A 19041-nucleotide genomic window follows, 5' to 3' on the forward strand; every position below is an offset into this window, starting at 1 on the left:
TTATGGTGTCGGAATGCCACCTTACTTCCCGGCTAAGATGAACAGTACACGGCGGACAGCAGGCTGGCAGCCCTTCGGTGACTTGTTTGATGAACAAAGAACGCGGCCCTCTCCCGTTGGCCCAGGCGCCGCGCGTAACAACGGCTATCCAGTGGTGAGAAGAGGCGTAATAAGCTTGTCTGAGACCACCAGATTTAAAAAGAACAAAACAAAATTTAAAAACTTGCCAGTAAACAATTTACAAAAGACGGCTGGATTCATCAAAAATCCAGAGACCGACATTTGAGCGACATGTCATATATGACATAGTTCAGCAAACTGGTTTTCATGACGTAACTTGAACGGACCTACTGGCACAGGGAGAGGTTAAGAATGATTGTCGCTGACAGATGTACTTCTGTTGCGAAGGTAATGCTCAGAGTCAACCAAATAAAACTTAACATTATATTCAAGTCTTGATAAAAAATAAGTCAAGTTAGAAGGCTCCTGAGGTGACCAAATAATAAATTACTTCACCATACTTTATGAAGAAGTAATTTGCAAATAAATAATGCAACCGCTGTTTATATGACATTCAATGACGTGACCGCAATCAACGGTGTGTCGTCGCTATAAAACTGGAAAGTTAGATGTGGACCCGATCGGGCGAATGCGGCGGAGAACGAATATGTCCCGTAATAAAAGCGATGTGATGTTGCACATTTTCATCTTTACAACTCCGTGCCCTTCTGCTTGCTCGTGATGTGTTCGAAGGAGCTAGCCAAGTGTCAGGTAGAAGTCAAGCAGAGTAGCCGGGGCTGATAAGAGCAACGTTTATGTTCACTATTTACACACTAAAGGTAGCATCATGGAAGCTTGATGAGAGCTTCTGAGAGCTGGTTCAGAGCGTCTTGGTGCTCGCGTTTTAAGCCATGGTCTTCCTAAAATTCTCTGCAGGAGAAAACAATAGACAGTTTGCAATAATCTGCAAGGCAGCTTTTCTGTAAGGTTAGTTTTCCAGCCATAAACTCTCGTTCACAGACTGCTTTTCTTGCTCATTTTGTTTTTGCCATTCATCTTTTTGAGATCTTGTTGTGCTCGCGTGCCTTTGCTGGAATTTGGAGAGGTGACATTTTGTTGTACTCGCGTGCTCGCGTGCATTCGCTGGAATTCGAAGAGATAAAGACACAATGAGGGAGAAAAGCAGTCTGTGAACGATAGTTTTTGGCTAGAAAATAAACCTTACAGGAAAGCGGCCTTGCAGATCACTGTAAATGGACAGACTGCATGTCCATTCAGTCCAGGGCAGTCCAAAGAAATTGTCGTCTTCATCTCCGTCCCCCAAATGGTGGGGGTAGTGGTTAGAAGAAGGCGCCTAATTTCTGCAGCCCAGCAGGGAGCACGGCGCAGCGAATAAAGATAAAAAAAACGAGAAGGAGAAAGAGAGAGAAAGTCAAACACTGCCTTTTTTTCTACCCAGGAAATAGAAAGGATGCATGTTCAGTTCGTCACACGGCGAGAGAGAAACACAACGTAGGTCATAGTGCAATAATACGCACAACGCAGCACAGTGCAATAACGTTGCATCGCACGTGCAGAATAGGGTCTGCAGCGCTAGGGCCTGGGGGAGTGGAAGACTTTAAAGCACCACAGAGTGTGGGAAACATACCTGACGACAGATCCCAACCTCTCGGCTAATTATTCAGCGCGTCTCGTGGCACGTCGAACGAATCAAGCTGCCTTGATTTCCGACAGCTCTTCCTAGGCCGTCAGTCAGTCAGGCGTGTCCAAAGAGTTTTTGACGAGGGGAGCCAACAGCCCTAACGAATTCGAAGTATGACCTTCGTGTTGTCGCCTCTTTTGGCGCACCTCGAGAGCGTTGATCCGGAACAAATCAGGGTAGGTGAGGTGACTTTCCGCGAACCTTACCTGCTTTCCAAACCAGTTACTGCATGCAAGCTTCCCCTGAATGGATGAATGTGTGGCTGAAGAAAAAGAAAAAGACACCATCTTTCCTTGCGAGACCATGGCTTAGTCCCTTGAAGGGAAATGGGAGAGTGGAGAAAATAGTTTAGAAGTAGGTAGGAGGAGAAGGTTTGGAAGAACGTGACGGTCATGGCTGCTAGAGCAGAAAGATAATAGGGGTCGTCGGCAGGGCAGTCCGAGTCGTACAACTTGGAAATGTGGAGCTGCAACCATGTACGCAGATACCTAAGGTCATTCCCACGAGAAAAAAAAAATCTGCATCACCTTTCTTGGGCAAGAATACAAAAAACTAGCTAAACGAAAAAACTAAAATAAGTAAAGAAATAACCGATAATCTAACCACCAATTGTCAGCACAGCTGCGGAAGGAAAGAAGGAAAAACGTAATCCGCGACCTCGGCACCAGCGGCTACGCAGAGGCATTTATTCGCAGAATACTGTGTATAAGAAAAGACACGAGAAACACGACACCAATGGCGCCGCTACGACGCCGCGTGTCGACCAAACTTGAGCTCACGGAACAGCGAACGAAGCACAATGGCAGAACACTGCGAGACCACTCGCAACAAGTTTGCCCCATACCAGTCCCCATGGCACGGTGTAGAGCTCGTTGCGTTGTTTTGTAGTCTTTCTGCATTCCTTGAAGTGCACAAAGAGCGCGAAAGCTTCGGTACGAGAAACCTGAGCGTGGAAACAACTTTGCCATCAAGCCGTTTGCAATGTGGACTGGACGAATGCAACGACATGTGAGGGGCGACGGGAAGTTCTTACGCGCTTCAAAGATGTCTATGAATGGAAAAGTGTCTAAATGGGAACGAAAAAAAATCTACAAAAACACGGTCATTGCTATGTTGTATCAGTACAACAGAATTGCAAGCCTGTTGGAAAAAGATGGCAGCAATATCTCATAAAGAGACTCGAGAATTAAAAGCCTCTCTGATTGCCGAGAGGTAACAGAATTCTTCGACCAGGTAACAGAATTCTTCGACCAATAAATTTATTTCCGCGAGTGATAAAGGATCACGTATGACATGAACGGTGCGTTTCTGCCTCCTTCCTTCTTGAAATATGACCGCGACAATTTTCATGGTACCTTAAAATACGCCGCCGCTGTTTAACTGGTAGCAAATGACATGTCAAAAGCCCATAGTCTGTGCCATTGCTACATTTTAACAAAACTTGAAATTCAGCCAGATGGCGCATTGCTATCGGGAAATTTCAAGCACAAACTAATGCTTCCACATGACGTTCACAAGCATCTGTCCTGTATCTCTCGTTCTTGTTAACGTCTTGTTTGGCGCTCACAACTTTCCCAATCGCCACAATTATTAAAAAAAAACTGAAGTGGCATCTGATGGCACAAGCAGTTCAACGCAATAGAGAGACAGAATGGGTGCTCGATTGCTCGCGAATCGTGCTGCTTTCTCGTCCTTGAAGCCACATTAATAATAAAACCGGAGCTTAGCACTCATACTCCGTTGATTAAGTAGATAATCATAGATCAAGCTCAGTGTAGATTCCGATGTCGCGTAATAAATGTGACCTGCAGTGCCACATGTGTCACAACATGCTGCAGAACCCAATTCCATGCCTTCGTACCGTCATGCTCGTTTAATACGAACGTTTGTAGATTGGACTACAGAAACAACATTAAAGACCGAGAATTATTTAATTCTTCCGTTCATGAGTAACGCACTTCGTTATGCATTCTTCTGTTCTCTGGGAGCAGGTCACGTGTGTTTTGTAGCATGAATTAACATAAATTGCTGTTTCTATTCTACCACAGTCACCGAACGGTGTACAATATAAAGACATCACCTGCATTAAACTTCGTGCCAGCACAATGTATACAATGCTCAATTACATCGCAAAAAATACGTGTTTCATGCAAAGAATTTCCTAATGCTTCGTTAGATATTCAACCGTTAAAATTAAAAATAGCACCACCGTGAACGGGATTAACTCCCTGACCAAATTTCAGTGCAAAAAGCGCTTGAATAACTGCACCTTGCAGGTATGCAATATACATTGAATGAGGTTTTAGATGTATGGTGACTTCATTAGTAAAGGTTTTATTGTTTTTGTAGAATTAGCTTTTTAGTCACGTTTACTATGCTTTTTAATGTTAATATTTCACCTCATCAGTCATTTAGTGATGGTCATTTCATTTCCACATCCTTAAATGAGAGTCATGAATAGTTAATATCCAAGCGTTTTTTAAAGATATATGACTGGTTTTTATCAAAGGACCAACCCTAGAACGAGTTCCGGGGAGGGGGGAGATAGTAACAGTCTTATAATTCGAAAAATAAAATTCTCGGCTATACAAGCCGAAACGCCAAGAGGTTTTTAATATTCGGAACACTAGGTCGGCAAAATGAATGGAGCCCTCATAGACCCACTCAGTAAATGTGCTTTTATCTTATGACTCGATATAGGGCCCATCCTATAGCCGGAATTTCGGTCACCTATAAAAATATTTTTCTCTGCAAAACATTTTCGCAATAGACTGCTTTCAATAGAGTAAATCAGCGCGACATTTTTCGAATACACCTGAGATAGTGGAATGACCGATCAAACTTTACGTGAATACCTATCACTTTTTGTCTCCACTGTCTCTTTCCAAGTTGGTGTTCTTCCTTTCTTGACATTCAACTTAAGAGTATTTTAACAAATCCGCATCATATTGGTTCTATAGAAGAAAATAGCTTGTGGTATACGCATCTCAAATCAAACTTGGGCGTGCACTTACGCCCCATCTCACTGTTTTGTATCGATCATTTCAGCGTTCTCATTTCACTTACGGCATTGTCACGTGGTTGCGACGGCAAAAAAATATGGTACGTGGGTTGCTCAAGACGACACTTTTTATTGAGTGAACATGTGCATAGGAAAGTGCAAAGTACTAGAAATTCATGCTTTACACAGAGAGCGGTAATTAGAGCATTGGTCGTCGGTAAAATGATCTGCGCGAAGGTACGTCGCCATTTATACGCGTAGCATTCATATCGTAGGTGTCTCAAGCTTATCAGGAGATTCTAAAATAATGTAGAGTTTTCGCAGACAGCCAAGCGTCCTTTGCGAAAGGAAACTGAATAATATGTGGTGTTTAACGTTTCAAAACCACCACATGATTATGAGAGATGCTGTAGTGGAGGACTCCAGAAATTTTGACAACGTGGGGTTCTTCAACATGCACCCAAATCGCAGCACATGGACCTACAGCATTTTCGCCTCTATCGAAAATAAAGCAGCCGCAGGTGGGACTTGATCCCACGACCTGCGGGTCAGCAGCCGAGTACCTTAGCTACTGAACCACTACGGCAGTGCCTTTGCGCAAGACAGTGACATAAAAATACAAGTGAGCGTGGCAGTATAATAATGTTGCGATAAAATTTCAGCAGATGCAACATGTTTCACTGTGGATGCCATTTTCATACAGAACCGTCAGTGGGTGGCCACGCGTTGCAAGGTGGATCGACGTCTTTGGGTATTTTGAGTAGGATAAATTTCTACCTAAAACATACGGCGTGACGACAGCACTCACGTTGACTGTAAATATTAATGAAACGAAGTGCACGCTTCGGTGGGATGATATGCATATCATTAAGAAGCTGTTGTGTATTTCTCAAAGGTCGAGGTCCTTAATGGTCGAGTGACCCTTCTCTATCACGTGCTGGGTGAAAGGAATATATCCATGTAATGTTTGCAGCCAGCCTATTGACCGCAACAACTGACGGTGTCGGCCGACATCACTCCTGTAAGTCTATTTAGTGATGTATCCGTTACAGTAAAAAGTAACTAAATACCTCACTCGTTACTCAAATAAGAAAAGGGGGAACGTTTCACGGCTCCACGTTATATAGATACATAAAAAAGGAAACGCACTACCGTTACCGTAACCGAAAAAAACAGAACGAATGTTACCTCTGCCGTAGCTCCGGAGTCATCAGTTTTAATCAATGTGTCTTTGCTGCAGAAACCCACAATGATAATTTTAAATCTCAAATTTATGTTTCACACATACTAACCCAAGCAAGGATTATACTCAAAATGTTCAGTTAACGAGAATTATTTGTACAAATGTACTGAACCTTAGCAATGTCATATAGAAGCTTAATGATGCCTGCACATGTGATGGCTTCTGACTCTGCAGTGACACAGGATGAAACCATTTTTTTGGAGCATTATACACAAAGTGAGGTCCAATAATCCACGGTATTCATGAAGAAACTATCACTGAACTCTCAAGAAATTTACAAATATCGGCCTTTTCTTGATCCTTCAGCACCTCCAATAAAGCAAGTCGAAATCGCCACTGTTGGACCTAGCCACCGGAAAGGCCCCCCGCGCGCCAGTAGGCAATCACGGAGGCCTACATTGGTGCCTTTTTATTAGAGGGGGGGGGATCGGGAGATGTCGTGGGGAAAAGGGGGGACACTTACAAGCTTGTGACACCAGATGTGCCTTGCAGAGACGTAAGTCTAGAAAAATCACGTCTTGCAACACACATCTTGCAATAGCAGCCTTTTTTTAATATGTTGCAGGTTTTAATTTTGTTTATATAAGAATTCAAATCATGCCTAGAAATCAAATATACAAAAAACAAAGGTTCCCAGCTCTCGTAATTGCATTGTTCTGTTGTGTTTTTTCCGGAACAAGTCGAGAGTGGCAGTTGCTATTTCGATTTCTCGCACATCTGATGGGTATTGAGCACGTGAACACGCTACAAAAAAGCATTGAACAGTTGAATGTTTTATACATACTTATCAAGCATTCTTATTTGTGACGTTTTTATGAGAAATTTTAATGGGGCCCACTTGCAAGGGGTGTTTCCCTCCCCTGACCAAACACCAAGGGGTCGGGGAGTCAACGTTTTCTGCAGGCGTGGTCAACGGACGCCCAGCTCGTGACCAGTATGGGTTGTGTATCTGAGCAAATATTGCATTTGCTCTCATCTGCACATATGACCATCGACAGGTTTTTGTCTTGGGGGGATGCAAACCGTTCTTTCAACTTGCATCACGACTGAGGGAGTAGGTCGTGTTGGTGTCGCTAGAGTGGGTAGCAAGTGCTGGTGGAGCTTGAAGGGTTCAAGTGTCCTTTTTGCACCACCCGCCTCGCCCACGCCCATGTCTACACTTCATTCATTGAACACCGCGCTGAGAACTAGTTGAATAAATGCGCAGATTTGTTTCCTTCCACATCCTATACCGCTGCATAAAAGATTCTCAGATTGTGAAAAGTAGGTATTTTGATTCGTTTGAAGGAAAGTTACATTCAAAGCATGACAGATACTCAAAAAATCGGTTTCATGCAGTCGCAATAAGAAAACTCGAAGCAGAGGTGCTTCTTTTTTGTGCAGCGTACAGTGTAAAAGTAAGATCGGATTCGGAAAAAGCGAAATGAGTGACGTGCGTCACTGCTTGCTCATTGTTCAATGAAAGAAGGTTTCATAAAGTATGACGTAGCCAACAACAGCAACAAACTGCTGCATCTTAAATTAAAAAAAAGCAAAGTGCTGCACATTCATGGTAGAACATGCACTTATATTGAAATACGCGTTATTTTTTATGAATGCAAAATAAAAACTATTTTACCAAACGCTTTCCATTCATAGGGATGTCGATACATCTGTGTAGTGTCATTTATGCTATTTGGATGAAAATCCCTGAATTTCAACGAATTGAGTAACCTGTGGCAAAAGAGCCTTTTGAATTTTCAGTTTCGGTTTCTGCGCCGCCGACGCCGCCACCGCCGACGAAATTTGGCCGCACGCCGCCGCCGATGAAAAAACCGGCGTGCGCCGACAACGCCGCCGCCGCCGACTCTGGACGACCCCCACGCCGCCGCCGGTCGAAATCGCCTCGGCGCACACCTCTAGCTGCTACTAGTGCAGTAAAGCCGGGCCACGTTGTGCACGGCAACAGTGACGTGAGACGGACCGATTGGTGCACTTCTTGAGGCGGGTAGTTTAAAGGGCGCTAACCCGACGCGGACCACTAAAACGTAATTCTATTTCAAAATAGGCCCTTCCTCGGCACAAAAGTAACACTACGAGGTTTCTTGGTCACCATTTCAACAACCAACGTCGACTTAATAGTTGACTTTAGTGTCCGTTTAATGTCGAGAATGAAGATTCGCTCACACCTCCTTGAACTAAATTCGTAGCTCAGACTTGAAAAATAATAGTCTTAGTGATAATTGTTGGGGTTGAGGATCTCAAAGGTCAGGCTTATTGAGGCAGCTTGTACCCATTTTTTGGCCACAGAGAAATGTCAGTTCCAATGTTCTTAATGCATCGATTATACATCTGAATTATAGAATGGTTTTGCATGGTCACCTCACATTCACAATCAGGGCTGTACTGTGTTTGCTTGTTGACCAAGGGCAGCAATTGTTGCAGCCTGTACTTAATGCACTGGTAGTATAGACACTGACTACTGACCGAGTTGCCTTTTTAGTCTAGTTGACAAGAACCATCTTTGTATTTTGTTCGGCACCAGCGTTTCATTTAACAATAAGTATTTAGCTGAAATTGTCAGCTTGATATTTTTTTTCACTGGCACTTACATTTACATGTTTAGGCTGAAAGTGTCCTTTTTTGCTTTATCCATAACTTGATGGCTATTTGAAAAGTGCGGAAGCGCTTGTCAAAGAACTGTCAAAATGCACATCTTACCGAAGTCGCGGGGAAGTAGAGGAGGAGAAGCGTGGTGCGGCCGAAATAATGGGCGCAATAGACCGGCCTACCGTGCTGAAACAAATTGTTTCAGCAACGCTGCCAACATCAGCAGACGCGCGTGGACCTCAACGGACCTGCGACCCACACCATGAGTCACCGTACCTGCGAGTCACCCCACACCTGCAGGCTGAAAAAGAGCAAGGGCCATGTTTGGCCTCAAGGACAAGCAGCTGTTCACCAGCTTGCCCTGCTGCAGAAGACAGGCCAGTTTATAGTTGCAGCCCTGCGGGCCCAAGCAGGGAACCTGGTTCTGGGACAGCCACGCAGTTGCTGTTCTGTTGGAGTGACCCTGATGTAAGTCTAGTTATATAAGGCTTTCATTGTGCACAGGTGCAGTTAAAGTGGAGAAAAAGGCTGCGCTGCAAAGTTGAGGACAAAAAACGGGACTGACACAGCGAAAGTGCTTCAAACAACTGAAGGTAATTGAAAGAAATAGCCAAAAAAAAAGGGTAGAGTAACATACAAGAAAGTGGCTACTGGAAGCAAACCACGCATGATCCTACTGGTATGCTTTCTATGTCGTAATACACATGCTTTTATCAAACTCCTATTTTTCGCTTATCTTATTTGTCATGATCTGTAAACATGCCACTTGTCTATCTGTAAGTGCTATCGAAGGAGTTCGCCAAACTTCCCTTGTATGTTACTCCACCCCCCTTTTTTTGGCTATTTGTTTCAATAAACTTCAGTTGTTAGATGCGTTTTCCCTGTGCCAATCCAGTTTTTCATCGTCAACTTTGCAGCGCAGCTTTTTCCTGCAGTATGTTCCAACTAGCCTCCACACAAGCTTTTCTAAGTAAAGTGGAGACAGTCACATTGACTTAATATGAAGGCCCTCGATGACAGTATTTGTAGCCGCTGATTGATAAAAGATAAAGCCCTGTGATATCTCTGGTATGAAAGTAGTCTCCGGAAAGTAGTCTATTCGCCGCGAGACCAAGCAGAGTCATTCATTGCCAGGCGACAACTGGTCGAAACGGTGAAGTGTGGATTGCTCCTTGAGTCGTCTGCTAGTCACGTCGCGTTTCTATGTGCGCGTAGGTCATGCACATTCTTAAAATGTGGTTTGTTTGGTCGTGTCAGCGCGAATGTAACTGTTCCTACGTATGCCTGAAATGACGTACAAAAGCATTTGATCCTGCTCGGCTGCTAATGCATTGTAGTAAGATCGGCGAGTGCAACTTTCCAGAGTGCTGTTTATTGTCGTCAGGCCCTCCACATTCAGCAGAATAATTTCAGAATGGGTGCCGCTTTCTGTGTCAAACATATTGCAAAATGCTCTTGGCAACCTTCCAAACATGAGGACTATTAAATGCTGTGTGAATGCAGCGTTCTATAGTGACTTGGCTGTAAAAAAAAACAAAAAAACGCCACAGGCTCTAGGCCATGCGCTTACGCGCTGTTGGTAAGTGTACAACTACGGCACTGTAGTTTATCGATCGTGCAAGGGGGCTTAGTTCTGTTTATCTGGCCCTATAGAAATACAGTCCAACCCCACTACACGAAAATGACAGGGCCCGTAAAAAATTTCGTTGTAGTGAAATCGAAAAAAATATCGCTGATCTGAGCTAGCTAAACAAAGAAACGTTTATTCTCAAAATTCAAAAGATGTCTGCTGCTTCCTATTCTTTCCCAGCAGCGTCACGTCGTGGTTCTCACCAATGCATAGCGAGACCATGGTGAAAAGCACGCTGAAACAACGCCTACAACCGCTTTCATGAACGAGCCAAACAGTAGCATTAACACGTTAACACCAGCTGCTGTCCGCCATCAAAAGTGTTCGACAACGCCGACATGGAGGCAGGGTATCGTGGAGCGGCGACTTTTGCATTATTCTATGCCATTCTTATCATCCATCACTTGCAACTAGCTGATTTTGTTGATAATACGGAGGAACAGCCACTGAATAGTTATCACACTGGCCAAGCGCGAAGATAATGATAAGCATAGGAATCGGAAAAGGCATCGCCCCGCGGTTGCACTCAGCAGGTGCGAGAAGGACATCATAAACTGAGTGACTGAGCTTCAGCTTCGGACCGTCTGCGGCTTAAAAGCAAGCCAGTGGCAAAACAAAAGCAGGGCAGTCTCATTGCCATCACTATCAAGCAATGGCGACGCCCATGCTTGCTGAACAGCGGCGGTTTCTGGTGGTGCCAACAAGTGTTTTATACTTTGTTGACGCATTTTAAGGCTCTGAAAATGCATCAAATTGTTAAAGATTGGGTTTATTAGATAGCAATAAGTATCTGAGCCGGGAATTTCATCGCGAAATTTCGTTAAAGTAGACGATCGAAGAAAAAAATGTTCGTTGTGGCGACAATATTTATGCATCGACTCCTCTAAATTGCTGATGGGGAATCGTAAATTTTTCGTTGTAGTGGAAATTTAGCTGAAGCGGTGTTCGTTGTAGCGGGGTTCGACTGTAGTACTATCACATACACTGCGACACATTGGTACTTAAACTGTACTTGAGATATATTTACTGTGCTCAACTGTGTGCTTAAATTTAAGACCACTTTAAAAAGCCGAGACGTTGAAAATTAATTCAGATTGCATGGCCTATATATAATGTTGTATAATTTCGCTGGAAATTTCATATTTTGTACATAGTCTTTAGCGTTTATGTGGCATTGTTGGTAGCCGACATAAGGCAGTGGTCATTCCTTGTCTGAAAAAAAAAACATGCTTGTCCTATTAAACAGGCCTTTGCTGTAGCACTGTCATGCATGTAATCCATCGATGAAAGCTAGGTTTTTATATTTTTACTGGTGCAAGAACATGTGCATACGCGTTGTAAATGCTGTGTAGCGCAAAGTGCTGTCAGCCACCAAGCTTTTCTGTTTAGACTTGTCGACTGTCTCACATTTCATGGCGAACAGAATGAGAGAAAAAAAAATCAGGTGTGTAAGGTGAGAATGGCATAGATAGGCGGGCTTTCTAAGATGTTTCTTTCTTTCTCTCTTTTTTGTAGTATGCAGATGACAAAGATGTAGATAAGTACAGCACTGCGTAGTAGGTGGAACACAAACTAACCACGTGCTAACAGCACAGCAAAGACATGATTTAGTGCGAAAGCGTGAAGAGTCGCCCAGGGCGAGCATGAAAGGCAGAATGCGCTTTATTCTCGGGTAATGTTGAACGTTGCATAGGTGTCATGCACCGATTCAGTAGAGAAGAGTGTAACATGAGTTACAATGCCTGAGGCTACAAAAATCTAACCGCGTGTAATTTCAAGATTATCGAACGAGCACATTCCAAGCTGCATGGCAGAAAGACCCACAGTTCTTTGGCTCAGCAACGTACCACTAGCATTTTTTTGATGGCACGTCGTTTCTCGATTGGTCGATTTTGCGACAATAACTGGGGCAGTTTTATCACAACCACTTTTTTTGTGGAAGTCTATTTGTTTTGAATAATCGACCTACAATTGCTGAGGCCAGGTAACTACCTGAACACATTCATTGTGATTCTTCTTTAAAGGAATTTTTTTAAGAGCGACAACCATTTTACTAATGATGGGCACACTTTTGGCATATCGCCAATGGTGGCTCGCTGCGCTGAAAAGAACTTACGCTATCATGCCGTGCTTCGAGATGTATAAGACGTTTATTTTCACTTTCTCTTTGTGTTGCTTTTACGTTGGATTTCAAGCTCATTCGTCATACACCCGTTCGTTATCCAGTGCAGTGATTAGACACAAGCTTGACGACACGAATCAACACACACATCAGTGTTTGTGCTTTCATCGTTTCATAAACTTTGTATTGCGACATTCTGAGCCGAACCAAATGATCTGCTAACGATTGTAGAATTACATTAAACTTAAAGAGTGAAGGGAAATAAGCAAAAGAGTTATTTTAAACACTAATGCACACCTTAAGTGCCGTTGAACAATGGTGCATGTATTCGCTCGTCTCGATTTATATTTCACCCATTACTTCGACAGTTGTCTGTAAATTTTTTGCTAAAGTTTACTGTATGTACAATGTCCATGCAAAGAGCTCCAAGTGGTCCAATTTTCCAGAGCTAGACTTTCACTACGGTGTCATATTGGTGTTTCAGGGCGTAATCTCAAATATTAGTATTAATATTCTTTTTGTCATAAATGTGTGCACTATGGCAAGGATTGCACTGCGATTCATGCATGTCTCATTTTCGTTCCCCCTGGAGTTAGCAACATTAGTCAACCAGTCAGAGCTATATAGCTTGCGTTCTGGCCAGTGGATGGCATCTACAAGTGTTCAACATGAGCAACAGTGTGACATGATGTATACATGCATTAAAGATTTAGTGATGCACTAGAAAATTATTGTTCTTGAAGAAACCAGCTGGCTGCCATACAGGTGGAGCTACTGATTAGTATGTGCATATTTTCGTAACTAAAACAATTTACGAAAAATAGTGTCTCGATGCATGTGTTAGCAAGTCACCCTCCTAGGGTTTTTAAGTAAGGACCCCAATAGTTTGGATCCCAAAAGTGCTTTGCGTGCGTTGACTGTGGGCCTTGCAGGATCGTACAATATTGGCCTAAGGGCAAGCTATATATACAAAAATAATTAATAAATGCCGACACTTGTCTGCTGCATGAGTTTGGCCTAATTTTCACTTTTTTATATGTGTCCACAGGTTGTGGAACTGCAGCCGGGGAGCTGAATCTTTGTTGAGGCGCGGGCACTGCAACCTGTGCTAAATTCAGCGAAAACACCAACGGCATTGGCCCGGGGGCTCTTCCCTCCAGTTTTCAACAAGCATGCCCTCTTGACATGCTCAATGAAGGGCCAGAGGCCAAAGGGGCGCACAAACCAGTGGCCCAACGGCCTCCTCTTCACGCTGCTGCAATTGATGCCATTTTAGGTAAATAAATGTTTCTGCTTGTGAACATCAATCATCCGAACTTGCTATGCACTTTATTGTATAATTTATGCTTGATTGAAGTAATGGCATTTAAACTACATAACCAAAAATTTTTCGTTGTAGGGGGTTTGACCATATGCACATATTCAAAGTATAGTGTCAGAACTAATCATTAATTTGCTTTTATTCAGGCCTTGTATTCATTATTAGAGGCTATTGCAATAAATTTAATAGAGCTTATTGGCGGGGCTTATCTAATGAGTTTGTGTTCACATCATGGTACATGTTAATCTGATTTTCTATTTACAGCGTACACGAAAAGCACGGCCAATGGGAAAGGGTGGGACTGCTCGGAAAAACTCCTGGTGCCCTCAATGGGCACCAAGCTTGCTGAGCTGAGAGCTGAAAAAAAAATGCGGTCCTCCAATAAAACTAGTCGTTTTTACAGCATTATGTGTTTGTGAGTTTTGTAAGTATAAAAAGAGGAACGTGCCTGTGCATGCGTGGTGCTGCCATACGTGGATCACCATGCAGCCCTCGTGATCAATGCACACATAAGCCATTCAACTTAGCTTTATTGTACGTGCTAATTATTAAATCCTGCCTGCTGCTGTCCCCGCAGTGCTTGCCACGGGCTGTGGCTGTTGTGTAACATCTTACACTCACCTGATACTTTAGCTAATTGACCTGCTGTACAGGCAGATGTGTGTGTGTTTATATATATATATATATATATATATATATATATATATATTATACAGCTGGCTCGATCATACCTGCAGCAATATAATTTTTGTGTGCACGTACGTCCCACAATTTTACTGTTGTGTTCCCCAGCTTCTAGAGCTTCAAATCTGGAGTGGATACTCTGGCCATACATCGACCTTTGTTATATACACCAAATAATAGACTAATAAACTTGATCCTTCATCAATCTTCATATAAACCGTCGACACCAAAGTTTATAAGGTGAGCAAATGGATATATAGGCTGAATTAATTCACTGGGAACCATTGGAGGCACCATCAATTATCAGGCAGTAATAATTATAGCTGTAGAATGATCCGTGAAACTGTTTAATTATGCCATCCACAAGCTGAATTCATATATGCGTGGAAATCGTCTATATATGGCTATATATATGTGTTTATATAAAGCCATATATAAGTATATAAGGCCATATATGGCTTTATAAAGCTTGATATACATTCTATCCATATATGGGGACATCAGGATGAGCATATCTGGCCATATATGGTGAGCATTCATATATGGCTTGATATGCCGAATTCCTGATGTGGCCATATATGGCAATTTTTATATATGTCCGTATATAGGATTTTTGTAAGGGAGCTGACGCTCTGATGACGAGATTCGCCGTGTCGCAGGACAGGTTATGCAGCCATAGAGTTCCTTATAAGTGCACTAGAGCGAACTCGGGTGCTAGTGTCTACGGTAGCTGAAAAGCATGGCGCCTTAGCGATTATAGAAATGATGGGCAGTGCACGGATTAGTCCAATAAATGCTAAGCAGCTTTTTGACTAGCCTGTGTATTGCTGTCCCTCTATCCGCACCACTCACCTCCCCGCAGGTGTTGGAGCGGCGCCAAGTAGCTCACGCGCTCCTATCGGTGTGCGGTGACCTCTCTCCCTCGCCTGCCGCCCGCTCGCTGCTTGTCAGCTCTCTTTTGCTTCGCCCTTTATACTGCTCGCCACGCTCAAGCTAACTCCTAACGTGGGCATCGTCTCACCCGCAGCACCTTCTTCTGTTTGTCGGTGAGAAGAAGCCGGGAGCCGGAGAGTGCGCGACAAGGTGGACAGCGAACCGCTGTGCACCTTGCTTTCCGCTAGTGCGCGCGTACCTTTCCCGGATGTCGTTGACGTTGTGAGAGTTAGCGAAACTGATCGCGTTTGCGAATGGCGACGTCAACGCCGATGAGGCGGGAGCCAGGGAAGCCGATTGCAAGCGTCGGCAGTGGAAGACTCGCGACACCGACGAGGCGCGAGTCAAGAACACCGATCCCGTTCAAGAAGGCAGACAGCACGCGGGTAACACCTATCAGACGCAAGCGAAGAAAGCCGAGTGCAAGCGTCTTCAACGCGTCGCGCCTTCCATGGCTTTGCGTTTCAAGCGAACGTTTACTCGAGTAAACGCCACACCTAGTTTCGCTTCAAGCCAATGTTCCAGCACTCGAGTCAACACCAGTTTCCACCAGGGCTGTGTTCAAATTCTTAGACAGCACCTAGACAGTCTACGCAGACTGCTTAGAAGACAGCACTTAGCCCATGCTGTCTGAGAATTGGAACACTTCTGGACGGCTTATACGCGACGATGCGTCACCTCGTGTCGAGAAGAAAAAGCTAAATAAACAAACGTAACAGTTCTATTTTTCAGCTTATTTCGTGCAAAAATCAAAAACAAATAAACGTTACTCACATTGAGCGTCTGGGAAAGCCTCTGTTTGTGTGCAGATGACCATTCCGGCGAGATTTGATCTATCCTGAGCGATTTGCTGAGCCACCACCTTGCGTATACAGCAAAGTAACCTGCATCGTATTTGTCTACGATGCCGTCTTTTTGGAGCTGTCTATTTTTCCGGCTATGTGAGGATTGATTGATTGATTTGTGGGGTTTAACGTCCCAAAACCACCATATGATTATGAGAGACGCCGTAGTGGAGGGCTCCGGAAATTTTGACCACCTGGGGTTCTTTAACGTGCACCGAAATCTGAGCACACGGGCCTACAGCCTTTCCGCCTCCATCGAAAATGCAGCCGCAGCAGCCGGGATTTGATCCCCCGACCTGTGGGTCAGCAGCCGAGTACCTTAGCCCATTGACCACCGTGGCGGGGCTACGTGAGTGTTGAAATGGGACTTAAGATGGGCGACGTCCATTTAACTGTTTATTTAGCCGTCTATGGTGAGTACTAGAACACAGCCCAGGTCAACGCCGTGCGCAGCAATGCTGCTTCGCATACCTGTCAGGGTTTGATCCCTTTGGGCTTCGGGGAGGTGGTGCATAGTTTATTCGTACATTCAGGTGTGTTTGGCTTCGCCTGGCCTGGAGCTGCCTTGTCAAGAAACAAATATCAGTAAACGTTCAGCAGTGGCACTTCGCCACCTAAACGTTTTGGCCTCGCTAATCCAAATGTGGTCAAGAAGTTGGAAACGGTTTGTTCTTCTTATTTGAAACAAAACCAGAACACAGAAATAAATGGATAAGCCACAAGTGCCTTCGAAGCACGCAAACACGAGGACTATACAAATCTATGTGTTACCTATTATTCCCATGGTCACTAAACCATGGCAGCGCCCGAATATTTTCAAGCAAGTTTTAAGAAACTCGATCTATGCAGCTCTATCTTTTGCGAGTGGCAAGTCATTTCCGCTCTATCGCCGTTAGAAGGAACTAGCGGTGTACATAATACTGTTGCGGAAAAGAAGAGACGTATCGACGAGGCTGTGGATTAGATGTATTTGAAATCAGTGATAATGGCGTGACCAGTTCACCAGCGATCGAGCGGAGACCACCCTTCGTCTTTCTGGTCAGGCACACACGCGCGTCGCCCCCTAGAATCTCAGTATGCATGCATGTAGCATAATCCCTAGCGGCTGAAGCGCCGTCTCGGTGCATCTAATAGTCAACGTCACTAGGAGAGTGGTGGGGCTTCAAGCGCGCAACATGTACAATATCGGTAGCCTGTTGGGCACATGAAGGCAACGGAGCGACAGGACCTATTTCATGTGTCACAGGAGTAACCATACGAAGGACTCGGGGTGGACCTGTGTAGCGAGTAAACAGTTTTTATGACAAGCCAACTTGACGGGTCGGAGACCAGAGCAGGACCAACAAACCGGGCGGAAAGTGTACTTCGCGGTGTCGTTGGTCATACAAACGCCCTTGCTTCTCTCGAGAGGTCAGAAGGCGAGTACGGGTGATTTCGCGTGCGTGAGCGGCGCGAATGATTGCCTCCATGGCATATTCACTGGTCGGTACTGCAGGGGACGATAGACGGTGTCTAGAGGCTGTGATGAGTGAAGAAAACGACAACGACGGAAGTGCGGGGCAAGGTGCGTGTAATGTGCGCGTGAGTGTCAGCGAATCAGCTGATGACCTGTGGTGGCCCATAGAGGTGGCGTGCCACGATTGGGCCACGGGCGACCATCACGTGGCAGTGGGCTTTGTGGCTGGGGACGAGCCGAAGCAGCGGCCGACGGGAGACAGCGGGCCGAAGCGTCGGACGCAAGCGATCCAGGTTCTGGCCAGGGAACGCGGCTGTCCACGCTGCTGCCGTCCAACCACCAGCTGGGGCGGCATTGCCGGCACGAGTACTGCATCTCGGGGCGCGGCCTGGCCTGCTGTTCTCTTCCTTGCCGAGGGCATCGCGGATCTCGGCAAGGCGTCTCCGTGGTCAGACGTTCGGCACAGCGATGGACGTGGCCTGGCTAATGGTCACGGTTGCGCCGAGCATCGCGTCTCTACGCAAGCTGTTCGCCGGACGGGCTGGCCATTCCCTGCATGGAGCATCGCGTCTGCGAGGCGGGTTGACTGCTCCGTGGCCGCACCCATGCCATCAAGCGCCGGTGTCACCAGAGCATCGCACATAGGCAAGGAACGAGCAAGACGTTCTGCCGGGCGAGGCGCGGGCGTGTGTACGGAGGACCACGGAGCCGGGTGAGGTTCAGGGACGAGCGATACGGGAGACAGCGGGCCGAAGCGTCGGACGCAGGCGAGCCAGGTTCCGGCCAGGGAACGCGGCCGTCCACGCTGCTGCCGTCCAACCACCAGCTGGGGCGGCATTGCCGGCACGAGTACTGCATCTCGGGGCACGGCCTGGCCTGCTGTTCTCTTCCTTGCCGAGGGCATCGCGGATATCGGCGAGGCGTCTCCACGGTCAGCCGTTCGACACAGCGATGAACGTGGCCTGGCTAATGGTCACGGTTGCGTCGAGCATCGCGTCTCGGCGCACGCTCTTCGTTGGACGGGCTGGCCATGCCCCGCATGGAGCATCGCGTCTCCGATGCGGGTTGACTGCTCCGTGGCCGCACCCATGCCATCAAGCGCCGGTGTCACCAGAGCGTCGCACATCGGCAAGGGACGAGCGAGACGTTCTGCCGGGCGAGACGCGGGAGTGCGCACAGAGGAGCACGGAACCTGGCCAGGTCCAGGTTGGCCGAGGATCCAGGTGCCAGGGAAGTTGCTGGCTGAATCTAGGATCGCCGAGCGGTGCCGAGTGATGCGCCAGACTCGGACGTGGGCCACGAGCTCATGAGCTGCAGTGTGCACCCGAGGGTACCTGGCGGTGCCCTGGCCAAGAAGAAGGATTGTGCGGAAAAGAGAGCTCGAGGGTTGAGGCCACGAAGGCAGAGGAAGCGGTGCGCCGCTCGAGAGGACGAGTTCCTGGCAGCGTTCCTGAGCCGGACGTGAAACCCGTACGTGTCGGCCAGGTTGAGCTCCGGTGTGTCTGTTCAAGGTCC

At 45.9% G+C, this 19041-nt stretch overlaps 1 pseudogene; it reads left to right on the forward strand.

Moving 5' to 3' along the window:
- Positions 1 to 6378: 6378 nt before the first annotated feature.
- LOC142774781 (uncharacterized) lies at positions 6379 to 14161 on the forward strand (annotated as a pseudogene).
- Positions 14162 to 19041: the final 4880 nt, after the last annotated feature.

The sequence above is a fragment of the Rhipicephalus microplus genome, chromosome 10, assembly GCF_043290135.1.
Source record: "Rhipicephalus microplus isolate Deutch F79 chromosome 10, USDA_Rmic, whole genome shotgun sequence".
Classification (NCBI taxonomy): Eukaryota; Metazoa; Arthropoda; class Arachnida; order Ixodida; family Ixodidae; genus Rhipicephalus; species Rhipicephalus microplus.